Source organism: Mercenaria mercenaria, chromosome 17 (assembly GCF_021730395.1).
Source record: "Mercenaria mercenaria strain notata chromosome 17, MADL_Memer_1, whole genome shotgun sequence".
In the NCBI taxonomy this organism is placed as follows: domain Eukaryota; kingdom Metazoa; phylum Mollusca; class Bivalvia; order Venerida; family Veneridae; genus Mercenaria; species Mercenaria mercenaria.
Genome location: NC_069377.1, coordinates 53,527,281 through 53,551,513, shown reverse-complemented (window position 1 = coordinate 53,551,513; position 24,233 = coordinate 53,527,281). Strand labels below are relative to the sequence as shown.

The window sequence follows — 24,233 nt, the reverse complement described above, 5'->3', positions numbered from 1 at the left end:
CACGCGTGTGTGAAGAATAAGGACGGAAGTTCCAAGGGTATGGAACCTGCTTTATGGGCCTTACTTGTTCAGCAAGTTGAGAGTAACAATGTCAATGTAGATGTTATTGTCATGGATGATGACAGCACCACAATAAATGCTGTAGTTGATCGTGATGTAAATAAATGGTCTGACTTGAACCATCCAAAACAGCAGTTGGGTAACCACTTGTTCAGTTTACAGAAAAAACACAAAGTATTGTTCGCTAAGGTGATTCCATACTTCCAAAAGTATTTCTCATTTGCTGTAACTAAGTGTCCTGGAGATTCAAAGTTATTAGAAAAATCATTGCTTGAAATTGTTCCACTTGCATTTGGTGACCATAGCATATGTGACAACTGGTGTGACTATGTAAAGAATCCAAAATCCTATTCTCACAAGTCACTGTCTTAAGGAAAAGATCGTGTGGGTGAAGAGCTGAAAATGATCTCAAACATGTGTTCAAAATATATATATAAATACTGCTGAAAAAATTGCACCAGGTGCTTCCACCAAGACGTAGAGTCTTTTAACAACCTTGTTTCCTCAGACGCTCCAAAGGGGATTCACTACTCGGGATCAACAAGTTTAAATAACAGCGTTAACTATTCTGTTGCTCAGAAAAATATTGGCTGCACATATGTTAATGAAGTAAACAAATCTATTGGCATTGCACCAGGAAAAATTTATAATAAATTAGCATCATCACAAGAAAAGACAAGGAAAAGAAGATTAGAATATAGAGTTTAACAAAAGACGTATTGCAAATAAACTGACTAAAAGCTCACAGATGGCAAAGAAAGAGCACCGTGAAGGTGTTACCTACAAGACTGGGGTAGATCTAGTAAATACAGATTTTCTCCAACAGAAATCCCTGCTGCACTGGTGCCTTCAGTTGCGGAAAAGCTGATGGATAATTCACAATTTAAAAAGGTGTTTTCTGATATTGAAACAACGTCACTGAGCAAAGATTGCGATTACACTCAGATAGCTGCTGTATGTGAAAATTAGTCCTTCAATCAGTATACGTTACTTGCACAAGAAATTTCCACAGGAGCATCAGGCGTAACTGGATTGAAAGTTATAAACAGCGATATGTATCACCATGGTCACCCAGTTCAAAGTGTGACTCTGAGGGAGGGTCTTGCTTTATTTCTGGATTGGCTTCAGAATGTTTGTCATTGTTTACTTATTGGCCATAATTTCTTCAGTAATGACATTCCACGTTCGTTAAGATCCTTCGAAAAATTGCAATTTGCTGAGGGTCTTCCAGGAAACTATTGTGGGAGCTGCAGATACTTTACCGCTATACAAATGTTTCTATCCAGGATTTATGCTTTACAACCAAGAAAATTTAGTCAAATATTTTCTGATCATGAACTATAATGTACATGATGCATCTGCCGATATTGCAAGTTTACAGCGATTAGTCGGTGACACTGATGCATGTGACGAAACTTTACTTTTTCATAGCATGAGCACAGAATCTGCAATAAATTGTTATCAGCACAATAAGATTAACCCTCAAACACAAGACTTATGCTAAAATAACCTAGACATCTTTCAACTGTTATTCTATATCATAAGATATGACTGGAAATTAATTTGAACAAAGGTGATTATCACATCTAACAGTCGAAATTTGTTTGAAAAAAATAAAATTTAAAGTAAAGGGAGGTTATTGATTTTTCATAATAACTTTAAAAGATGTCTGTATAGGTACCTATTTCTTTTCATATTAATATAGACATGTTTTGCTTTACTTATAAACAAAATTAGGAAATTCTGCTCGCTAGAATTTTTTTAATTAAAAAGATTGTTCACCAGTCCCAGCTCGGCACCACCTAAATGCATTTCTGAAGATCATTACTTCTTGCTGAATTGTAAATTTCTTTAAAAATTAACTTCTCTGATGTAGAAAAACATGTTAGTTACAGTTTAATCCATAAATTCTATACTATGTTTTGCAAGACCTAGAAGTGAAACCCTGATTTTCGTAATTTGTTAAGGGGGTTGTCTCCCTTGTCACCCTGTAAGTCAGAAATTTGCCTGGATTGGTATATTTTTCTTTATTAATGTTTAGTTCTCTTGCATTTAAGAATCATTACAGCATAAAATGAAAGAAATCTGCTGGTAGGAAATAACGAAATGGCATAAATCAGCTACCATACTTGGAAACAAAGAACGCAACCAAGCAAAAAAAAAATACAGACTTGGTTCGTTGGTCCATGAGAGGTAATGAAATATGCAACAAAGAAGCGAGTTCTCTTATAATAGTAAAATTGAATGGACGCCTTGGACCTAGAACATCTAACTACACTGGGCCAAGTACGGGGAGGCTACGGCACTTTAGGACTGCTGATGTGGTAATGAATAAAATCTTAACAATCCAGTGCATACGTCAGTAAATTTACAATCGCTTTGTATAGTAATACACATGTTTTATCTGCCGTTTAACAATCATGTAAAACAACTCTTGATGTTTTCAAACTCTAGACCTAATCGTTAATTAGGTCAAACACCGCAAAGTCGGTTGAATGAAGGTGAAGAAATTGAACAAGGTCTGCTTATTTGCCTAGTTTGTTTATTTTTCCAAAATACGAACGTATTCATAAAAACAAGGAGTAGTTTCATAAACAAATTTTAAACATTAACAATCCGAAAAACAGTCTTAATTGAATATTTGTCAGCGCAGTCCATTATCCTTGTGAAGGTCAGGTCCATTTGCCGTGAAGGGGTCAGATCTGCATAGCTTCGCTTAAGCCTTCTGTGAAAAGAATACACAAAAAAAACATAAATTGCGTAGCCAATATCTACATGATCTAGTTACATATAAACCATCTAAGTGTAAAGCTATTTTCATCAGAACAGTACTTTAAGTATTATGATTAAGATGGTAAGCTTCGTCTGCCTGTAGATCTACTATTTTATCACCCGACATAGTCAAGTTTAATTTCTACATAATATTAAACTTGATTCTTTTTTTAAACTCGATCAGATTTTTCAAAAGACTCAAAATATTGAAAAATGCATAAAACTGATTTTAAATTAATTTAGCAAAAAAAAAAAAAAGAGATCTAACAGACGTCTTTTTCGCTGAGTAGGCCTGAATGTATCGAAGTTTTGAACAATTGTGGTTTAAGAAAATACCACATTGCAGAGAACAATGTGAATCGAACATGAGTAACACAATGTTTAGGTGCCAATTCACGACATATAGGCTACTGAGAATTTTGCGCGAGTTCTGCTGCGAAAAAAAGCTAGTACCCTACTTCATTATCGCGATATTATTCCGGCAGGACGTGCATGTTTCTCTGTGAAAAGATAATGATCTTTTTATCAAATACGCATTTACACTCGTATCAATGCTTGAAAATATAAAATATATAAATTTGTTGATGACATTATCGTTACGGCGACAAAAAAATCTACACTGAAGACATTTTTTATCCAGATTGACAGAACCACCTTAACGGTTTTTTTTTTTTAAAGAAAATAAGGGTCTGTAATTATATAATTATATATTCATACACTTTTAGATTGGAGAAGCTGTCTCAGCATAGACATAATGTTGGCTCCGCGTTTGCTGCCCTCGCCAAACTTCTGCAACTCTTTTTCGAATTTCTCCTCTTCTGCCTCAACACTTTCAAAGACCTTCATACAACTTTCAGCGAGGACTTCAGACTCTTTCATGAAACAATCGTCATCAGCTAACAAAAGAACCGAAAACTTACTATGTTATACATTACCCCAAAATGCATCACATTCTTAAAAATAGTTCCATTTTTACGCCGTCTTAGCAAAAAAGTCTCTTTGTTACACTGCAATATAACACAACCGTGCTAAATAGTTATATAATATTATTCAAACAAAAAGCATTCAAGAATAGTTTGAGCATGTAAAAACGGAAAATAAATGTAACAGAATAGTTAATAATTTTACCACACTATATGTACAACTACAATATTGTTTTATTAAGGTAGTAGTCGGCAAATATATGACGTTATTTCCGTAAACTGGACTTTACGGAAGGTCATATACGCGTTGAGCCATATTTTATCCCGAAGAATGCCGAATTACCTAAACGATAATACGTAAGAGCACGGAAGTTGCCGAGTGCCATTACGTGTCTAGTAAACTAAATTGTATATTAGAATACAAAAGCATAGAAACAATGTACTTGTTGTACAATAGCACAAAAACTTGTCCACGTATTTTACAGTAATGATACTACACAGTTGCTTTGGTAATCAAGCCGTCTGTGGCTCAAGGACGCATATTTTGGGTGCAAATGTTTGGGGTCGAGGCGGGAAGCGGCAAAGCATATGTTGCCTCTACCTACTCTCAATGTTTGAGTGTGGGGTGGGAGCCCCATTTCCTATGATCTATTTATATGAACTTACCACTCTTTCCATTGAGCGCAAGAACAACTGACAATTCCTCTCTCTCAGCCTGGAGATTGACACCTTTAAAGAAAACAAGATCTTCATTAATTAAAGACATTGCGTGACATTAAACAATTCAGACATTAAAGACATTACGCAACCTTCAAAAAGTTCTACATTAAAGGCATTAGCTGTTTTTAACTTCTATATGATCAACATGTACACAAAATCAAAGGCAATGTAAACAAAAACAATTAAATAAAACTTAAAACGGTAAAGTAATTAAGCTTTTTACAAAAGGTGCTTGGTATAAAACTAATTACGCAGTCTTATTAATGGGACTCGGAAGGAATTTAATTTCACTTCTTTGGTTTTGTTTAAGCAAATATATTCTAAGCTTCTTTCTTACTCATACAAACAAAATGTTGGACTCACACTGGAGAAGTGGGAAGATGGTCCTCATGAAGTCCGTAGCTTTTTTCATTTCGTCGTCATCAGCATCCTGAATGAGTTTATGAATATATTTAAGTATACTGGCAGTAAATAAACGAAACATGATTGGACAGAATGATTACTTGTTGCGCACATTATGTGGAAGAGACATTCTGGAAGACAATGCACGATTATTTACAATAATGCACGCCTAAGATGAGACCGAGCTCACTTACTTAAATGATACCTATTTTTACTATTACATAACAGACAGCTTAGAATTGGAATTAATACATATCTATATGTCATGATACATAGATGAATACATATAAATTTGAATACATAGAAACGTATTTAAATTTACTTAATCACGCCATGTAGGTTAAAGGCTGCATGACACAGGTATAGCCTTTATATACATTTTTTTTAAATACTTTAAAAACAGAAATTTTCGCGAGGGTTTAATTCTCGGTATATTCGCGAGGTCCTACATCTCGCAAAAATTAATCCTTGTGTAAATATTCACCATTAATATAATTCTAATTCATGTAGGATACAATTTTTTACAATTTCGCGAATATTAAACCTCGTGAACATACTCAAAATTTCCAAGTCGCGAAATTTTGACCCAGTGAAAAGATGTGCTTTTACAGTAATGCGTTACATAGCTTACATTGCGTTTGAAGTAACGTTATTTTGATATAACAAAGAGGTTAGTCTTGGTTTTTCATCTTTTGTAGGACTGTGTAATATATGTAAAAACTTCATTATAACGGCTTAAGTTATGTTAAATATACTTACAAGCAAGTTCTCGCCAAGTTCAAGTGCTTTTGGGCAGGCTTCCGACAGAATTCCCTCATTAGCTATAAACAGAAGACAATAATTTATAGCACATTTTAACCTTTACCAAGCTAATTTTCGAAAATGAACTGGTTTATCATTCACTTTGGGCTGTACCACTTATTTCACTGATAGTGCAGACCACGATCAGCGGCACGGACGTGCAGGCTGATATTGATCTGCACTGGTCGCAAAAGCAGATTCACTTGCCGCCAGCAGGCTAAAGGTTAAAGGTCAGATGAAGATAACTATAAAGTGGAAAGTTTTTCAAATAGCACGTAGAATTTCAGTCTAACTATATTCGCTTCGATGATTTTTATAATTATTTTGACCTTCACATTAGAGAATTACAAAAAAAAAGAAATCGATACAGTCGTCTTTCGAAATAGTTCAAACAGAGACTCTGTCAGTATGAATTCATTACAAAATCCTCAACTTTTTAAATATCTACGAATAAAAGAATGAAAACTTGTTTAAAATACTCACGGGGATCCATCTCAAGGAAGGCAAGCCAGTTCATGGCACCTGCGCACTTTCCTACGAGGGAGGCGTCTGCAATAAAAGCCGTTTTATAATAGTGTCCAACGACAAACTTACAATGGTTGAAACAAAAAATGCAATCTGTGAAAAATAATATAATGAAAAGTGCCAGGCAGTTGTCAAAACTATATTTTCTTGTTTGGTTCAAAGTTGCATCGACACAATCACATGTCATGCATTGATAGTGGAGGAAGACCCCTGATGGCCCTCCGTGCATTATTTCATCACAGGCGGGCCCCTGGTATGCCAGATATATTACCAACATAAAAAATTTGACTCTCGGGCAATAGTTTGACCTATTGACTGGCATATTATTAATAAGTGTACAATAATCCGTCCCAATAAAGATATGAAGTACCATGCTAATTGAGCCGCGCCATGAGAAAACCAAAATAGTGCGTTTGCGACCAGCACGGATCCAAACCAGCCTGCGCATCCGCGCAGTCTGTTCTGGATCCATGCTGTTCGCTTTCAGAGCCTATTACAATTAGAGTAACCGTTAGCAAACACCATGGATCCTGACCAGACTGCGCGGATGCGCAGGCTGGTCTGGATCCATGCTGGTCGCAAAGCCGCTATGTTGATTTCCTCATGGCGCAGCTCATATTATTTTCTCAGAAAATTGTTGATTAAATGATATATTGAATATTACACTACTTACATTCCATCCATCCATATGGCCAGTCTACTTCATCACCGCCTGTAAAATATGAGTGGTACAGTTACGTTGAATAACTTTGTCCAGTATAGAAGACCCACTTAAGGGCGCATGTGTACAGAGTTCCGACTATTCTAAATTTATATATTGCTTTAATTAATTAGTAATTGTACATATGAAATAGAAAAAAGTGAAATAACCCTGTAAGTTGATTTTAGGCATAAACTAGAGTATTTCATTATCGCAAAACATGTTACTTTATTGAAAATAATTACATTAAATTTCTACCAATATTTTTCCAATGTTGAGACTGAAAAGTAAAATTCACTACCCCACTGAAACATAATTTTGAAAATTAGATATCACTTTTTAAAAATACGTCACTTTAAGACGAAATCATTTAAACTCACCTAGTAAGTTCCATGACGCATTTTATTCAGTAACAATTTAACAAAAAAAGAAGAGATTTTCATTTTGATTTTAAGCAAAGTGAATGTAAAGTCGGTAGATTTATCAAAAATAAAAAAAGAAGATAAATAAAATATTTATTTACCTCTCTTTGCATTCGCTGCCTTAGCAACCATTCTAGCTTTAAGACTTGCGCTTGGTTTGCATTCTGCAATGCCGGCGACGACGACAAGTAATGCGAGAGCAAGTTTGAAGTTCATTTTTGTCCGACGTTAGGAGTTTTGTGTTAAGAAATTGAGTTTCTACAGACTATATATAGCTTAGAGACACATTTGCTGTGACAATATTTGAATAAATACTTAGTTATATAAGCGTTGAAGTTGAGGGCAAAAATGGACTACATGAGGCCACGACCAGATAATTCATATCAAGTATCAACGTGCATGGCGAAAAATTAATCTTTTAACAAAAAGGATGGATGCAGAACTTTAGGCTTAAATGTACACTTGAGCCGTGCCATGAACCAACATAGTGGCTTTGCGACCAGCATGGATCCAGACCAGCCTGCGCATCCGCGCAGTCTGGTCAGGATCCATGCTGTTCGCTAACAGTTTCTCTAATTGCAATAGGCTTTGAAAGCGAACAGCATGGATCTTGACTAGACTGCAAGGATGCGCAGGCTGGTCTGGATCCATGATGGTCGCAAACGCACTATGTTGGTTTTCTCATGGCGCGGCTCATTTTAGAAGCTGTTTGAGTGTCTATATTGAATTCAAACATTGTTGAACTGAAGTGTAGTATAAAAGACACGTGCACTTACCATTAGAAATGCCATTATAGTCGACACCCGTTTTATATAAACAACTGACTCTCGAGTAATACCTTAAATAATAATTTCTAACAATATCTTAAATCATACTAACTCATGAAAAACAAACTTTTCATACGTTTTTGTTTTTAATCGTATGACGTACTAAAACATAGTGTTGATATTGTATGTTAGATAAAGTGTCATATCTCGGATAATTGGAACACCGCCCTTCGCTCGAACTCATCGTCAGGTGTAAAATATATGCAGTTCGATTATTAGAACTACTGATAACGCAAACAAAATTTGCAGGTTCCGTCGAGATCGAACGATTGGAAATGCTGTATTTATTCTCAGAAGGAACCAGACAACGCGCGACAGTACTTCCTGTCGTATCTTTGCGTGTAACATTATACATGTTTAAGCCAATATAGAAGCTTTTTCAGTGCCCGTGAAAATATGGAAATATGAACGATTTGAAATGACGAACAAGTCAAGTTAAAAGTTGTTTAATGAAAATGTCTTATTCGGCCTCTATCTCTGATTCTAAGGAATTCAGGCAGACTTGTTATCCATAACTTATTTGAGATAGTGTTTTAAAGCGAAATTATATCGACATCAAACAAACGGGGCCTCCGTTGCCGGCAAGTTAAGGTGTTTGACTTCGAATCTCTATAGGTTTGAAACACAGCAAGGGATGTACAGTTCTTTCATTTGAGGATAAAATTTAGAATTATGTAAGATCTGTTGTTCTATTCAGCCGCTATTCCGTTCCTCAAGATATGCCCGAAGTGACTTTTTTGACACCATTAAAACTGCAAATACGCCATCATTTAACATAAATTCGTTCGTTTGACTATAAACACAACAAAAACTACATACAAACAAACACACATATATTTCCAGTCAAAGTGTTACTTGTGCTGTCTCTTCATACACCTTTTAGTGGTAGGGGCCTCTAAGTTTCAAATTGTTAATTTAATTTTGTTAACATACGTCACGGTAATAAGAATGATAATAGTTTGTTTTCATTATTCATTTCTAATTTCAATGTAAAAAGGTTAATGTTGACTTTCACATACTTGTTTCGTGTCGCAAGTAATAGATGTTTATTTAAACAAACTCACGCAGTCTTTTTTCTAAAAGCTAAATCCCCTAGTAGACGGTTGATGTGTGTGACCGGTCTCTATTAATCTGTAATCCCCACCTAAGCTAGGAACAAATCTATTACAATAACATGTTCTGCAAAAGAATACAAATTGCGTATACGAATTGTGTTTGAAAAAAGCTATAAACAAATATTGTAACGTTTAACATATATAATCCTTTACTTGTTTTTAAGTAATATTATATAGTGTACTATTTCGTAACCTTCTTTCGTTGCCATTTATTTCTGTTTGATATGCGTGGGTTGTAATGCAAATTCGTTCGAATTTGTTTTCTGCTTAACTATCTTCAGATGAGTTTAATTGATTTTTAACTACAAGAACTTTGCGTTAAAGGAAGTGAAAACGAGTTTCCACGATCTTTTAACATAGCATCTTTTAAAGTTTAAGGCCATGGGGCAAAATAATGATTTTAAACCCGGCTGGATTCATTCTATATGTAATTTACAGCTAACATAATTATATTAAACCTTTGTGAAATTATAAATCATTTTGATAGGTTCTTAATCCTTACTCTGCTAAATTTCTAAAATGGACTTTCGATTTGGGCAATACAATTTATTATTTGAAGGTGTGTTGACTGAAAATTTACTGACTGAATAGCGAACAGTGTAGTCCATGATCAGCTGGTTTTGATCTGCGCTGGTCGCAAAGGCAGAATCACTTGCCACTAGCTTGCTAAAGTTTAATGAGCTGTTTTCCACAGGATGCTCCCGTTGGTATTTTAAATTGAATTTTGTAATTCGGTATATAATTTAGTTTGAAGGCAAACTGTTTCAATATGCCAAACCGGAGTTTCAATAAGACGTGTTTTCGTCCTAATTTAATGTCACATTGTGGCCCAGTTGATTTTATAAATACCCTATTTTGCTGGAACTTTAAGGATCATTGAATGTTCATGTCTATTGTCACACCCTATATGGTTCCCTTCGGATATAGCTCTTCTGTGAGCTGTTTTGGAGCATATATTCATGTTATAGCCTATACGGAGCTATATTCTCATATATTTTCCATAGCTACAGCTTCGTCGCTGTAGCTTTGTTCCACATATATATCCTCAGTGTCTTTATGCAACACAAACCACGTAGTAGCCAAGTCGTTTCAAATATAAAAATATGGAGAAAGATATTTAAAATCCGACTTGAAAAATCAAATAGTCCAGATCCGCATTATGCGCACAGAGTCACGTATGTGAAGTTTGCTTGGGGATTGGCTATCTGCATTTATGAACGAATGCCAAGCTGCAAATTGGCATCCAATTTTATAGGAAAACAACAACAAAAAATACAGAGCGTCAGCCGGCATTTCGTCTTTCATAGTTATAAATGAAATAATTGCAGACTTTCTGTACAAGCGTGACAGTAATAGCAAACAATGATTTCTGAATAAGCCATTAAACGGAGTTTGCAGTTCGACAAAGTTGACAAGGTTGCATATAATTTTCATTGATATGAGATAAGGGCCGATGATCTAGTGGTAACACGCTTGACTGTCAATCCAGAGGTCCGGGGTTCGAATCCCGGTCAAGGCACTGGAAATTTCTGAGATTCTCTTGAGTGTCTCCCACCTAACTAGAGGCCTGTACTGGTTTTTCCCAGGAATGACGGCTTCGCGTGTATCGGTGCTGTACACCGGGCACGTTAAAGAACCAGACTGTCTATTCGCAAAGAGCTAGGCTAAGTTAACCGGATACGTCTGTATCTAAAACGTGTATCTCTCTGTATGTTCTGGGGGCTTTATCTCACTCTGTCCCTCTGGTCAGATCGCTCTGTGTCTGTACTAGTAGAGGATGAATTTCGCGCCCTGTGTGGCTGCGTTTGCTATATGTAAATAGAAAAAGTGGAAACTCCACAGGTCGCTCAACACAACAAAAACGAACGGTTTGATTGAGCCTGTTCATGGACAGTAGTGGAAATGCATGCTACCGTCCACGCCCTCTAGCCCCGGGTTGAGCAGAACTCAACATTTACACATGTTAAAAGTACAAAAAACAATTAAGAGACATCCGCAGATGTGTTCATATGGCGGTGCACATGGAACCTTCAATGCTACACTAGTGTGTAATTCCATGAAAAGCGGCGTATGGTCCCCAGTTAAAATAATGGCTTTGCCCTAAACGAGAAAACAATGAGCATAACTAAACAAACTGGAATTTAGAAAGGGGATCTGAGGTTATGGAGCCTGCCTATCACAGGAACTGCCAAAAGACAAAATCAAAAAGCAGGCGCCATATCCAAGGGGTGATTGTACAATTCCCAAAGCTATAAAAGCGGGAGTATTGGAACCACCCAGGCCGAAATGCTCATGTTCAGAAACTAAACAGTACCAATAGAACGACATAAAAGTCGTGCTGATCGATCTGTGTTTATGAAAAGGGCGCTATAAAAATCTGGTATAATAATAATAATAAGAAGAAACAGTGAATTCGGTTACAAGTACTACGAAGTACTGATGTTTACTAAAGGAACTTGACACATTTACTGCTAAATTTCTATAATGGACTTGTCCATTCATCAGTTTGGACAGTACCATTTACTGTTAAAAGGGGTGCTTACAAAAATACACTGACCGAATGGCGACCTGCACATCCAAGAAGTCTGATCATGATCTTCACTGGTCGCAAAGGCAGAACCAGTCGTGTCCAGCATTCTAGGGATTAATAGCAGTATCTCCAAAGTTTGTTGCAAATATCTTACAATGGGGCAATATACGAGGATGATGCCACTAATATAATAACATGTGATTATGGGTCTGAGTGTAAAGATCAAATTGAATGTAAATGCGATCGGCATTCGATGAAGAAGATAATTCATTTTAATATTTCATCCACAGAGTCTCTTAGAGTGTCAATTTTATGACACTGTACATAATTATTTTCGTTGTAAACACAGTCAATAGCAGCAGCAAGGAAACACATGGTGATATGAGCCGCGCCATGAGAAAACCAACACAGTGCGTTTGCTCATCCGCTTAGTCTGGTCAGGATCCATGCTGTTCGCGCTTTCAAAGCCAACTGCAATTAGAGAAACAGTAAGCGATGCGGTTTTCACATGGTGCGGCTCATTAATGGCGATATTATTATTAGGATTTAATTGTGTAATGTTAACCTCGTATTTATTTCGTGTATCTCGTTACGTCAAGATAGTTTGTTTACGCTCAGCAAGGCACATTGTTTGCGTTTTGCAGTATAAAGGCAAAATCTTTCTGTTTTGCTGCATTAAAACAAGATATTTTGTTTTCCTTCATCAAATGAAAGATATATTTGCTTTGTCGCATATAGACAAGATAGTTTCTTTTTACTGCGTAAAGGCAAAATCTTTTCCTTTAGTCACATTAAGACAATATATTTTGTTTTTGCCCAACAAGTCACAATATTTTCGTTTTGCAGTTTAAAGGCAAGATCTTTCAATTTTGCTGCATTAAGAAAAGATTTTTGTTTTCCTTCATCAAAGCAAGATATTTTCGCTTTACCGCATAAAGGCAAAATCTTGTCATTGTGTTGCATTAAGACAAGAATTTTTGTTTTCCTTCATGAAAGCAAGATATTTTTTCTTTGCCGCATAAAGGCAAGATGCTTTCGATTTGCAGCATAAAGGCACGATATACTTTCTTTTGCAGCATAAAGGTAAGATCCTTTCGTTTAGCTGCATTAAGACAAGATAAGATGTCATTATACATTTGCAAATGCTTGGCGGATATCTTCAAGGATGAAGATAACATTTCTTGATATCGCATTTGAATCGAAATGATATATTTGCTCTTGAAAAAATATTTTATCTCGTTCAGATGTGTATTATTACAAATGAAAAATGTTCCGGAATTTATCAAGGAATAGGCAAAATAAAATACAGTGCAGTTAAATTACACATCAACATAGAAGTAAAGTCAGTAGCACAAAGAAATCGTAAGATCCCTCTTCATCTCAGATGTAAGGCAGAAAAAGAATTTGACAAGCTAATAGACCAAGCCATCATTGAAAAAGTTATTATTGATCCAATGGCCCGGATATTGCCAATTGTTACCCTACACAAGAAAAACCAAGACAACATATGTTTATGCATGGATATGAGAGAGACAAACAAAGCAACTGAAAGAGAAAGACACCGATGGAATTCTGAATAATTTAAAAGGATCGAAAATCTTCAGTAAACTCGATCTCCGGTCTGGGTGTCACCAGCTAGTCTTACACCCGGAATCAAGATTTATAGTTTATTGGAGAATATTTGTTTGTTTCTTTGAGTGAATATTGAATATATCTTACTGAGAAGTGAGTACGTTTCAGATATTTCCATGAGCGCGTAGCGCGAGTAAACATGTGAAAATTTTCTCACTTTGAGGTGGGATATTTTATAGGGAATCGATCTTACCGATTTTCGTCGCGAAGCGACGAAAATCGGGATCGAATACCACTACGGTAACATACGAGGGTATCCAAACAACACATACTATCCAAATAAAAAAATATGGAGTTCCGGTTTAGACCATGGGCGTGCGACGACCCCGATGAAATTCGGGATATCACGGTCTTCGTTAATGTTAATAAGCGTCCGTCAGATCAGTAGGCGAAACGCAATATCCGCACAATAAGATGTCTGCGACTCGAAAGAATATTCAAAGTAAGGCGTCAGAAGCTAATCAGCCGGTAACGTGACTACACTGATATAATTTGTGATAAAACATGCTTTATTCAATACTGAGTAGCATTTTTAAAACAGCGACATTTTGAACATTTTTATATTTAGAGTGAGAGTGGATACACGTTACACTGGCGCCGACATTTTGAAAATTTGAGGAAACAAACATTCTCCAACGAGTTCTTCAGCTCGGGGAATGAGAGAATAGATTCACCTTTGTGTCGCTTTTCAGATCGTATTTAATTCCTTTCCGGTACTTTAGTTTATTTGAACTTCTTTGTTACTAAGCCTATATTGAATTTTTGAAATTAAGAAATCCGTGATTTTACTTGCAGGCATGACTGATTAATGGAATTATTTTACTTTTATATAGAATATGGATGGCACTCCATTACAGCATGTGCATGGTTGGACCTGTTGACATTTTTAGAAACGTGAGTAACTAACTTTCCATTGTATAATAATATGAAATTAGGTGCTACCTAAAAGGCAGAGCTCCCATGAAAAATCACTAGTGCCCGTTAAAAAATTAAAGGAGTGGTGCTGGAATTACCTGGAATTATGGATTATTTTAGGAAGTTTATGTTCTTTAGATCTATTAAAATTATTAATGATAATTCATGATTTCTGAATGCAAGTTTTAGACTGCATCAAGATTAATTCTCGACATGTGAAACTCCACAAATATTCTGTATATAATCAAAAAAAAGTTCGGTATAGATTAACATCTGCACCAAGATAAAGAAAAAAAACGTACTGCATCAACAATTTTACATAAATTATCATCATACTGGAAACCAGTCACAAAATGATAACTCCTTCAAATTGAAAAGCTTGAACTTTGAAAATTTCAAGCCTAACAGAATCTCATTAGGCCAGTAGCCAAAGGAATTCCGTGTCTTTGCGTGTGAATGTTTGACAATGAGGACTTAATGTAAAAAGTTAATGTTCCAATTCCAAATAATAGAAATTAGAATTTACGTAATCCTGGAAATGACTATTGTAATTCTTTTAAATGTCATTTTTGTCAAATTTTGGTTCTTTTCGGAAGGAAGAATGTTTCCAACTTTCAGTCAAAAATACTGCTATAACAGACGCTAGACTGGTGCCCGTGTTTACTCTCTACGTTCCATGTTTGGAGAGAATGATTCTCGAAATACAGTCGGGTACCAGGCTATAACAGACGCCTGGTATGAGAAAATTACAATCATTTACATGACTGTACAAAGCTTGTTTTAAACCCAAAAGTGGTTAATCTTTTAGCACTATAGAATAGGGGTGGTAATAAGAACCTTTCTGATGTTTGTTGATAATTCATCGCCAATTGTTTTTTTAATTAAACTCTGGTCAGTGATTTTAAAGCTAACGGATGAAATATATGCGAACGGGAAGAAGAGCATTATTTGTTTTTCACAGTTTAATGCCTGTAAATTTTGATCCTAAAGCTTTTCTTTTTTAACTTTAACTTATGTCTACTGACTACTACACAGGCACTACAGTGGAACCTGACATCAAAGCTAAACACATGTTAAATTTCACATGAATGACTTTAGTTATACAATATTTTCAAAACTCATAACAATACAAAAAGAAATGAAATAAAAAAAATAAAAATTAAAAAAAAAATCTGGTCCAGGTGAAGTACGAACTCGCGACCTTTGAATTACAACGCGAACTCGCTAACCACTACACCATTGTGGAGTTATGACGTCATCAGACAAACATGAGTATATATAAGAAAGTTCAGTAATGGCAGCGTGACGAAAGTCGTTTCAGAATGAAAATATTGTATTTTATTTCTTTTTCTTCGTAGAAAATGTATTTAGCACTTATTTCTTATTATCAAACGCTCATTTGCATTTTTATTCAATATTCAAAGCAGTAAGCGAGACGCTTTTGTCAACCGTAAACAGTAAGCGTCTACTGACGTCTTTACTGATTAATTACTATGTGCATAGTGTACTTGAAAAAATCCGAACAACACCGATTCCAAAAAGTACCACGAATTTTCAACTTGGTAGTATACACAGTTAGATCTCTCTTTTTGTTTTCTTTTTCATACGTCTAACCGTAATGCGACGCTGTCGGCGCCGCTTCGCGGCGCCGGTAACTCTGCTAATAATGTAAACAAACACCCCACCCATAAAAAGCATAGAAATTCCTTATTTTTTACATTTTTATTTATTCATCAATTTGAAATGGGCCTTTTAGATTATTATTTCTTAAGGCTCACTGCATGTATACACAGTAATTAAGTTGAGCTTATGATTCTGCCGATAAGCTGTGCTCGGCCTAAATATAGCATTATAGGGAATCCGATCGCCTTACAGAAAAAAATATAGATTTTAAACAGGCTGGTAACATTGCCCGATCGGGCTTTCGACATAAAAACTAACATTTTTTGAAAAATAGTAAAGATATTTCTTTCAAACTTGGTTCATCTGTTTCATATGACACAAATTAAAATAAAAATAACTTGGTTGCCTTCAGTTTTGGTAGAATTATTTCCCCTTTTCAGATTTTTATGACGCATAATTTTTGAAGTCCAAAAAATTATGTGTTAATGCATTACATTATGCTATTGGTGTTTGTTTCGTATATTCCTCACTCATTTGACACAGGCAAATTGTCAACAGTCAAGATAGCGTTGATAAGCGCAACTTGGCGCAGGCATGCAATGTGGCTCGATCTTTCTTTGGAATATATGTAATACTGTTTACATGTCGTACTGATACAACCAAATTTTAAAATAAATTCGTATTGATACATCCACATTTTAAAATAAAGTCATATCTGATCCCTAACAAGTTCGTAATTACAAAAATACAGCCCTTATCTGGAGTTCTGAAGCATGCTCGATTAGTTGGTCAGAATTATGAAGGAATTGAATTCAAACTGTTCCATAAATGCAAGAGTTTAAGATTTAGTCAGAACCATATTCATGCATGCAGAAGATGTAATTACTTTCACAAATCACAGGGCTCAAATTTTGGACTCGCTAAATGCAAGTCAATTTCATGGAATGCAAGTTAAGATAAAATTTCACACAATTTATTTTGTAAATACAAATAATAATGTATTATGAATTTTGTACATGCACACATACTCAAATACGTTTAAAGTTATACGTTTATGAATCATGACCGTCAGATACCAATAAACAATTGTAGCATTTTTGTCGGCTCCTGTGTTCATTCTAAACTGAGGAAGGCAGAACAGATTCTTCTAGCTGCTTTACCAGTCTGTTTTGCCTTTTCATGATACCGAGCAAAGTGAAGGTCATAGACCACCAAGTCAAAAGGTACCTGGAATTCACTGGTTAAAGTAATGTTCATACCTGTCAAGACACACGCATTGTGCGTGTGCCACACGCATTTCTGCCTTAGATCAAGCTCACACGCCTACTATTCAAGGTCACACGCATGTTAAAGAAATAAAGCAATCAGTTGTTTTTTTCGTAGAAAATTATTGAATCAAACATGCAAGGTGACGTTGACACAATGTTTTTATACCGTATAATACAGCTTTTACATTCACAGGTGCAACATGTTATTTCTACCGCATGAATAAACATCACAAAAAGTAAACATGGAGGAAGACTATTCAAAACCAGATCTATGTAAATTTTCTATGTGAGGGCGTTTCCGGCTTTTAAGGATCATCGCCCTCCAGACCCTCACGAGGGAAACCTTCCCTTCGAACTCCGATCACACTCGTGGCCTTTGTGGAGCCTTGACAGCTATGAATGTTTGGCTGTTCTGGCTGGTCAGTCGTGTAAACAAACCTACTCATACAGTGACTTTTCTTTTTCAAAACTGAAATTTTTAACCGCATTTACTTCGTTTCATTATACATTTTGACAAAATTTGCTACTAACTGTTTTATTTTCATTAAAAAAAGTTTTATTTAACAAATTTCTCCCGCCATGCCAATGATATAATTGGGGTCATCTTATTGGCATGAAATTGATAAACTGCAAAAAGGATGTTAGCTCTAGACCTTTGAAATTTCAAAACAGCTGGTTGTCCATGTTTTTAATTTGCTCACCTTTCACTATTTCAGGCATCTTGGTCTATTATACAGAGTATTGTTGTACTGCTCCAAAGTGCTTGTTGACAGACTGAAACCACTTGATTGCGGCTCATAAGGTATTTCTATCTTTCTGTTTCTTATTATATAGTTGCAGCTGTGCACCATGGGAAGCAGTTTCAATCATTCAAAAGGCATGATATACTGTATACAAATTAGTATTTGTGTGAACAGATTTTTGCGATTGAGTCGGTGCATAGAATCAAATACCAAGGAACATTAGGCATAAAAAAAATTGTCTGTTTCCTGTATCCTGACCTACCATAAATTTTTGGCCCGACCCTAAATGGACGGTCCGTCCGCCTTTGTCTTTGAAAACATTTTTTTCAACTTTTTGACAAAAAGTTGCAAAACTGCACTTTTTATGCTTTAAACATGGACAGTGATGTTATAAATCAACTTACTGATGCTCTAGAGGCATAACCCCCCTATTTGTATTCATTTTTTGACACAAAAATAATTTCCAAAAAGTCTCCCTAAAAATAATTTTAAAAAATCCAAGTAAAAAGTTTTTCCGACCTACCTACCCTAATTCTTTTTAGCATGTTACCGGAAACAAAATTTTTTTTAGTCCTTAGTAAAGACTCCATTTCATTTTCTTGATGATAAAGCATTTCTGGACAAAACCATAAAATTTAATACATGTATGCAAATTTAAACAATTATTAGCTCGATCACCTGTCACAGGGTGACAACATGAGTTGATGTCCGTCATGTGCCAACAATTTGTAAAAATCTTCTTCAGAACCACTGGGCAGATTTACACCAAACTTCACAGAATGATCATGGGGTGGTCCTCTCAAAATTACCCAAAGAATTTAATTCCATATAGAACTCACCGAAAAGAAAAACTTTGAAAATGATTTCTTGTCAGAAATTGTTAGCCGGCAGGGCTTTTCATCCTTATATGACAGAGGCCTATATTCGGCCACTTCCCAATCCAAAAATATTGCATTTTTTCCCCAACACCCCAAAATGCAAGGTAACATTTCCCAAAAATCACATCAACAAATGGTTTAATTTTATTTACATTTTAGTGTTATCGCAGGAAGCGGTTCTCAGATATTGATTTTTTAGCTCACCTGTCACAAAGTGACGAGGTGAGCTTTTGTGATAGCGCGGCGTCCGTCCGTGCGTCAGTAAACTTTTGCTTGTGACCACTCTGTAGATCACATTTTTCATGGGATCTTTATGAAAGTTGGTTGGGGTCTCTTTTTATCAATTTACAATATTCGATTTCTGTTTTACAGGTTCACTTCTTGAGAGCAGGCAGCTACAAAATGGAAGGTCAACAAATCCAGTATACTTGAAAAGCAAGAAAGAAACACCAGAAAATATAAAAAGACAGAAGAACAAGGGAACTTTAATAAAAAAAAAACTTTTAAGGATAGGAATTCAGGATTTATTTAGAAAACTAAATATATTTTGAGAACAGCAGTGTTTGACTAAGCTCTGTTACTTTAAGAGATAATGTGATTATCACATTGGTTTTGTTATTGTCGAGCCTGCTTGCGGAAGCGAAGACATAGTTGTCCAAATGTCTATTCGGTGTATGTGCGTGCGTGTGTCTGTCCGGATTTGTTTGTCCGGACCATAATTTGGACATGCATGGAGCAATCTTGTTTATATATGGTATGAATGTTAACCTCAGTGAGACGGAGTGTCATGCGCAAGCCCCAGGTTCCTATTTCAAAGGTCAAGATCACACTTACAGGTCAAAGGTCAAATTCAAAAATGACTTTGTCCGGAGCATTTCTTCTTCATGCATGGAGGGATTTTGAAGTAACTTGGCACAATTGTTCACCATCATGAGATGGAGTGTCTTGCGCAAGAACCAGGTCCCTAGGTCTAAGGTCAAGGTCACACTTAGAGGTCAAAGGATACAGAATGACAACTTTGTCTGGAGCATTTTCTTCTTCACGCATGGAGGGACTTTGATGTAACTTGGCACAAATGTTCACCACCATGAGAGGGAGTGTCATGCGGAAGAACCAGGTCTAAGGTCAAGGTCACACTTAGAGGTCAAAAGTCAGATACAAGAATGACTTTGTCTGGAGCATTTCTTTTTGATGCATAGAGGGATTTTGATGTAACTTGGCACAATTGTTCATCATATGCGACGGAGTGTTTGAATAAGATCCTAGAATTACTTCCCTTTGTTGTTATATAAATAGGTTACATTTGTAACTTGTTTAGTACTGGTGGTAGGGAAAAATCAAACCACTTTTCTGTAGTACAACATGCATGTTACATCCAATTTTTAGGTGTATTTTGACCTATCTCTGCTGGTGCGGATTTTTGTGTGAATTTTTTTTTTATTTTTTTTTTTAAATTTTTTTTTCTTTTTAATTTTACCTTCCTATGTTGTTACTGTAATAACTTATATTGTAACTTTTTGCAATCTCTTTATTGGCATAAATGTTTGCCTCAATGAGACAAGGAGTGTCATGCACAACTCCCAGTCCTTTTGACAGCTGGCGGGCTGACATATTGCCCGTGGGCATCTAGTTCTCATATTTTCATGAGATTTTAAAGAGAATGTTCTGTTATACCCCCATGTAGTAAGCTTGTCTGTCTTTCAGTCAGTAGGTTTTCATGGCTTCCAGATGATAACTCATGAAAAGCTTGACCGATTTAAATATTTTTTGGTACATAGTTACAGGTCAAGTTCGACTTTGGGGTCAGTAGGTCAAAGGTCAAGATAACTTGCAAACGTTTTGGCCTGGGATCATAGCTTTTGTAACACAGGTGTAACATGATAAAATACAGGTTGTTTGAATTTGAGGTCAATAGATCAAAGGTCAAGGTCACAGTGATTTGAACAGTTGAACCGTTTCCGAATGATAAACTTGAGACCTTGAGCCTAGGATGATAAAGTTTGGTACACAGGTGTCACATCATGAAAATACAGGTCAAGTTTACTTTGAGGTCAGTAGTCAAGGTCACAATAAGGCAAAACTGAAATGTTTTTCAGATTATAACTTGAGAATGCTTGAGCCTAGGATCATGAAAATTGTTAGGGAGGTTGATTATGACCTGCAGCTGACCCCTAATAATGTTTAAGTCACAGGTCAAGGTCACACTGACCCGGTTCTTTAAAATTGATGCACGGAGGGGTACCTGGGGTCTCCCTCCACCATTAAAACTGGAAAGTCGCATATGACCTATCCTGTGTCGGTGTGATGTTAACTTCAACAAAATAAATACGGTTCTTTAAAACGGTTTTTGGACAATAACTTCAGGATGCTTGGGATGAGAAACACAAAATTTAGTACAAGGTTGGTCTTGACCAGCAGATTACCTGTATTGATTTAAAGTTCCAAAGGTCAGGATGACCCGGAACATTTAAAACCTTTTCCATACAACACCTTGAAACACTTGGGCAGAGGATCATGAAACTATGGAGATTGAATTTGAGGTCAATTAGATAATAGCTCAAGAAATGTTGCTTTGTTATTGGCTTAGTTCTTTGATAAGGCCATATTGTGGGGTATAATTCGTCACTCCTGTGACAACTCTAGCATTTAGCTCACCTGAGCACAAAGTGCTCAAGGTGAGCTTTTGTGATCGCCCTGTGTCCGTCCGTCGTCAACAATTTGACTGTTAACACTCTAGAGGTCACAATTTTGACTTAATCTTTATGAAACTTGGTCAGAATGTTACCCTCATAAAATCTTGGACACATTTGATGTTGGGTCATCTTGAAACTAGGTCACCAAGTCAAATCGAAGGAAAAGCTTGTTAACACTGTAGAGGTCACATTTAAGACTATATCTTCATGAAACTTGGTCAGAATGTTAATATTAATGATCCATAAATCAGATTCAAATCTGGGTCAGTGGGGTCAAAAACTAGGTCACCAGGTCAAATCAGGGAAAAGCTTGTTAACACTCTAGAGGTCACAATTTTGGCCAATCTTAATGAAACTTGGTCAAAATGTTACCCTCAATAAAATATTGGACAAGTTTGATATTGGGTCGTCTAGGGTCAAAAACTAGGTACATGTAACCAGGTCAAATCAAGGAAAAGCTTGTTAACACTGTAGTGGCCACATTTATGACCATATCTTAATGAAACTTTGTCAGAATTTTTAATCTTGATGATCTATAGGCCAAGTTAAATCTAGGTCAGGTGGGATTAAAGACTAGGTCGCTAGGTCAAATCAAAGGAACAGCTTGTTAACACTCCAGAGGCCACTTTATGACTGCATCTTCATGAAACTTAATAGAATGTTAATCTTGATGACCTTTCAGTCAAGTTTGAATCTGGGTCATGTGGGGTCAAAAACTAGGTCACCAAGTCAAATCAAAGTAAAAGCTGGTTAACTCTTTAGAGGCTACATTTATGATCATATCTTAATGTAACTTGGTCAGAATGTTGATCTTGATGATCTTTATGTCAATATGCCAGGTGAGCGATACAGGGCCATCATGGCCCTCTTGTTTATTTGTTCTTGTTGTAAGGAAAATTGTACATTTTAGAATACAGATTACAGCAAGTCACATTTTCTTTATATTGACAATACTTATTTCAAAGCCTGACAAAAGCATCCAGTACTGTTATTAAAAGTTGTTATTCACAGTTCAGCTATATTTCATGTATGAATAAAACAAATTATGTGATCTGCGATCATTATAAATGTGTATACAGATAAAACTTAAACATGTGAACAGTTTATTCAATAAATAAAGTGTAATGCAAGTCTTTGTGATGTGTATATAAAAGCAAAATTAGGATTTGTTTTACGAGTAATTTCAGAATTACAATTAACACAAATAGAAAAAAACCAAGCCTGCACAAGAAAGCTAATATGTCTCCCTAGACTGAGCTCTTAACCTGTCGTGGTCCAAATAGATTGTTAATATGTGTCTGTTAAGTCTTGTTAACAGTGAGTTGCAATCTAGTAACTTTTAAGTTTGTATGATTTTTAGCTCACCTGAGCACAGTGTGAGCTGTTGTGATCACCTTAAGTCTGTCATTGTGCTTCTCAACAATTTGCCTGTTATTAAACACCCTAGTAGACAGTTTTTTTAAATGTTAAAGGGATGAGTTGAAGTCTGATCGATTCCCGATTGAGGCAGTGCCTTATTTCATATTATTCACGAAAAACAAACAAGTTTTCTCTTTTATTTTATGGTTAATTACGTTGAGTTATGCATTTTGCAGCAATTTACTAGCGCATAGAATATTTCTGACGACATAATCATTTATGGTAAAACGCAAGAAGAGCATGACGAAGCGCTTGATGAAATATTAAAAGTCTTCATGACAACGGTTTCACCTTGAGATGACAAAAATGTTAATTCAACAAGAGTTCCATAACATTCTTTGGTGTGGTATTCAGCGTAATTGGAAGTTCCCAATTTCCCCAGATCCAGAGAAGATGACAGCCATAAATGAAATCGAACTACCTAAAAGAGTACCCGAACTTAGAAGTTTTCTAAGTATGACAAGCTACTGATCAAGGCTTATAGAGGATTATGCAACTATCAAAGAACGTCATTTAACAAAGAAATAGTCAGTGTGGGAATGGGAAAAAGAACAGAAACATGCGTTTTAAGTGCTAAAAAGAAATGTAAAGTAAGAAAATAAAGTTGTCACATACATGTATGCGAGTCGTGCCCTATCTTCGACAGAGAGTCGGTACAGTCAAACAGAGAGAGAAGCTCTAGGTATTGTCTGGGCGTGTTAACACTTCAATATTTATCTTCGAGGTGCATACTTCATAGCATTGACTTAGGGCACTGAAGATTTGACTCAGTTGAAAAACATAAAGGATGAACTAACAGCATCTTGTATCTTGTAACGAAATGACAAAATTGTTCTTTCGAAATGTATATATAAAAAGGTACATATATTTGGCACGAAGGGCATGAGGGGATTACAAAGACAAAATCATTCCTGACTTAGAAGGTCAGGTTTCCGAAAATGAATGAATGCATTGAAAATGGTATTAAAGAATGCCTACCTTGTCAAGCAAACACGAACAGTAGGAGATATGAACCGCTTTAAATGTCGGAACTGCCTTGTAATCTGTGGACGAACTGAAGCGCTGATTTCTGCGATTTCTACAGATGAGTACCTCATGACAGATGAATATTCGCGCTATCCCGTCGTTGAAATTGTTCCATCTGTTTCAGCAAACAATATTTGAAAAGATTCTGTAAGAATTCGATGTGCCAAAAACAGTAAAAACGGACAATGGAAGTCGTTTTAACTCTGAAATTTTCAGACGGTTTGCTAGCTATTGTTGAT

The 24,233-nt window shown here is 35.9% G+C and overlaps 1 long non-coding RNA gene across 1 annotated transcript; it reads left to right on the top strand.

Moving 5' to 3' along the window:
• The first annotated feature begins 14,161 nt into the window (after positions 1-14,161).
• Positions 14,162-19,856, top strand: LOC128550083 (uncharacterized). Its single transcript, XR_008368043.1, has 3 exons — positions 14,162-14,323; positions 17,952-18,037; positions 19,229-19,856. It is a non-coding gene; the product is annotated as an uncharacterized LOC128550083 (long non-coding RNA).
• The last annotated feature ends 4,377 nt before the right edge of the window (positions 19,857-24,233 follow it).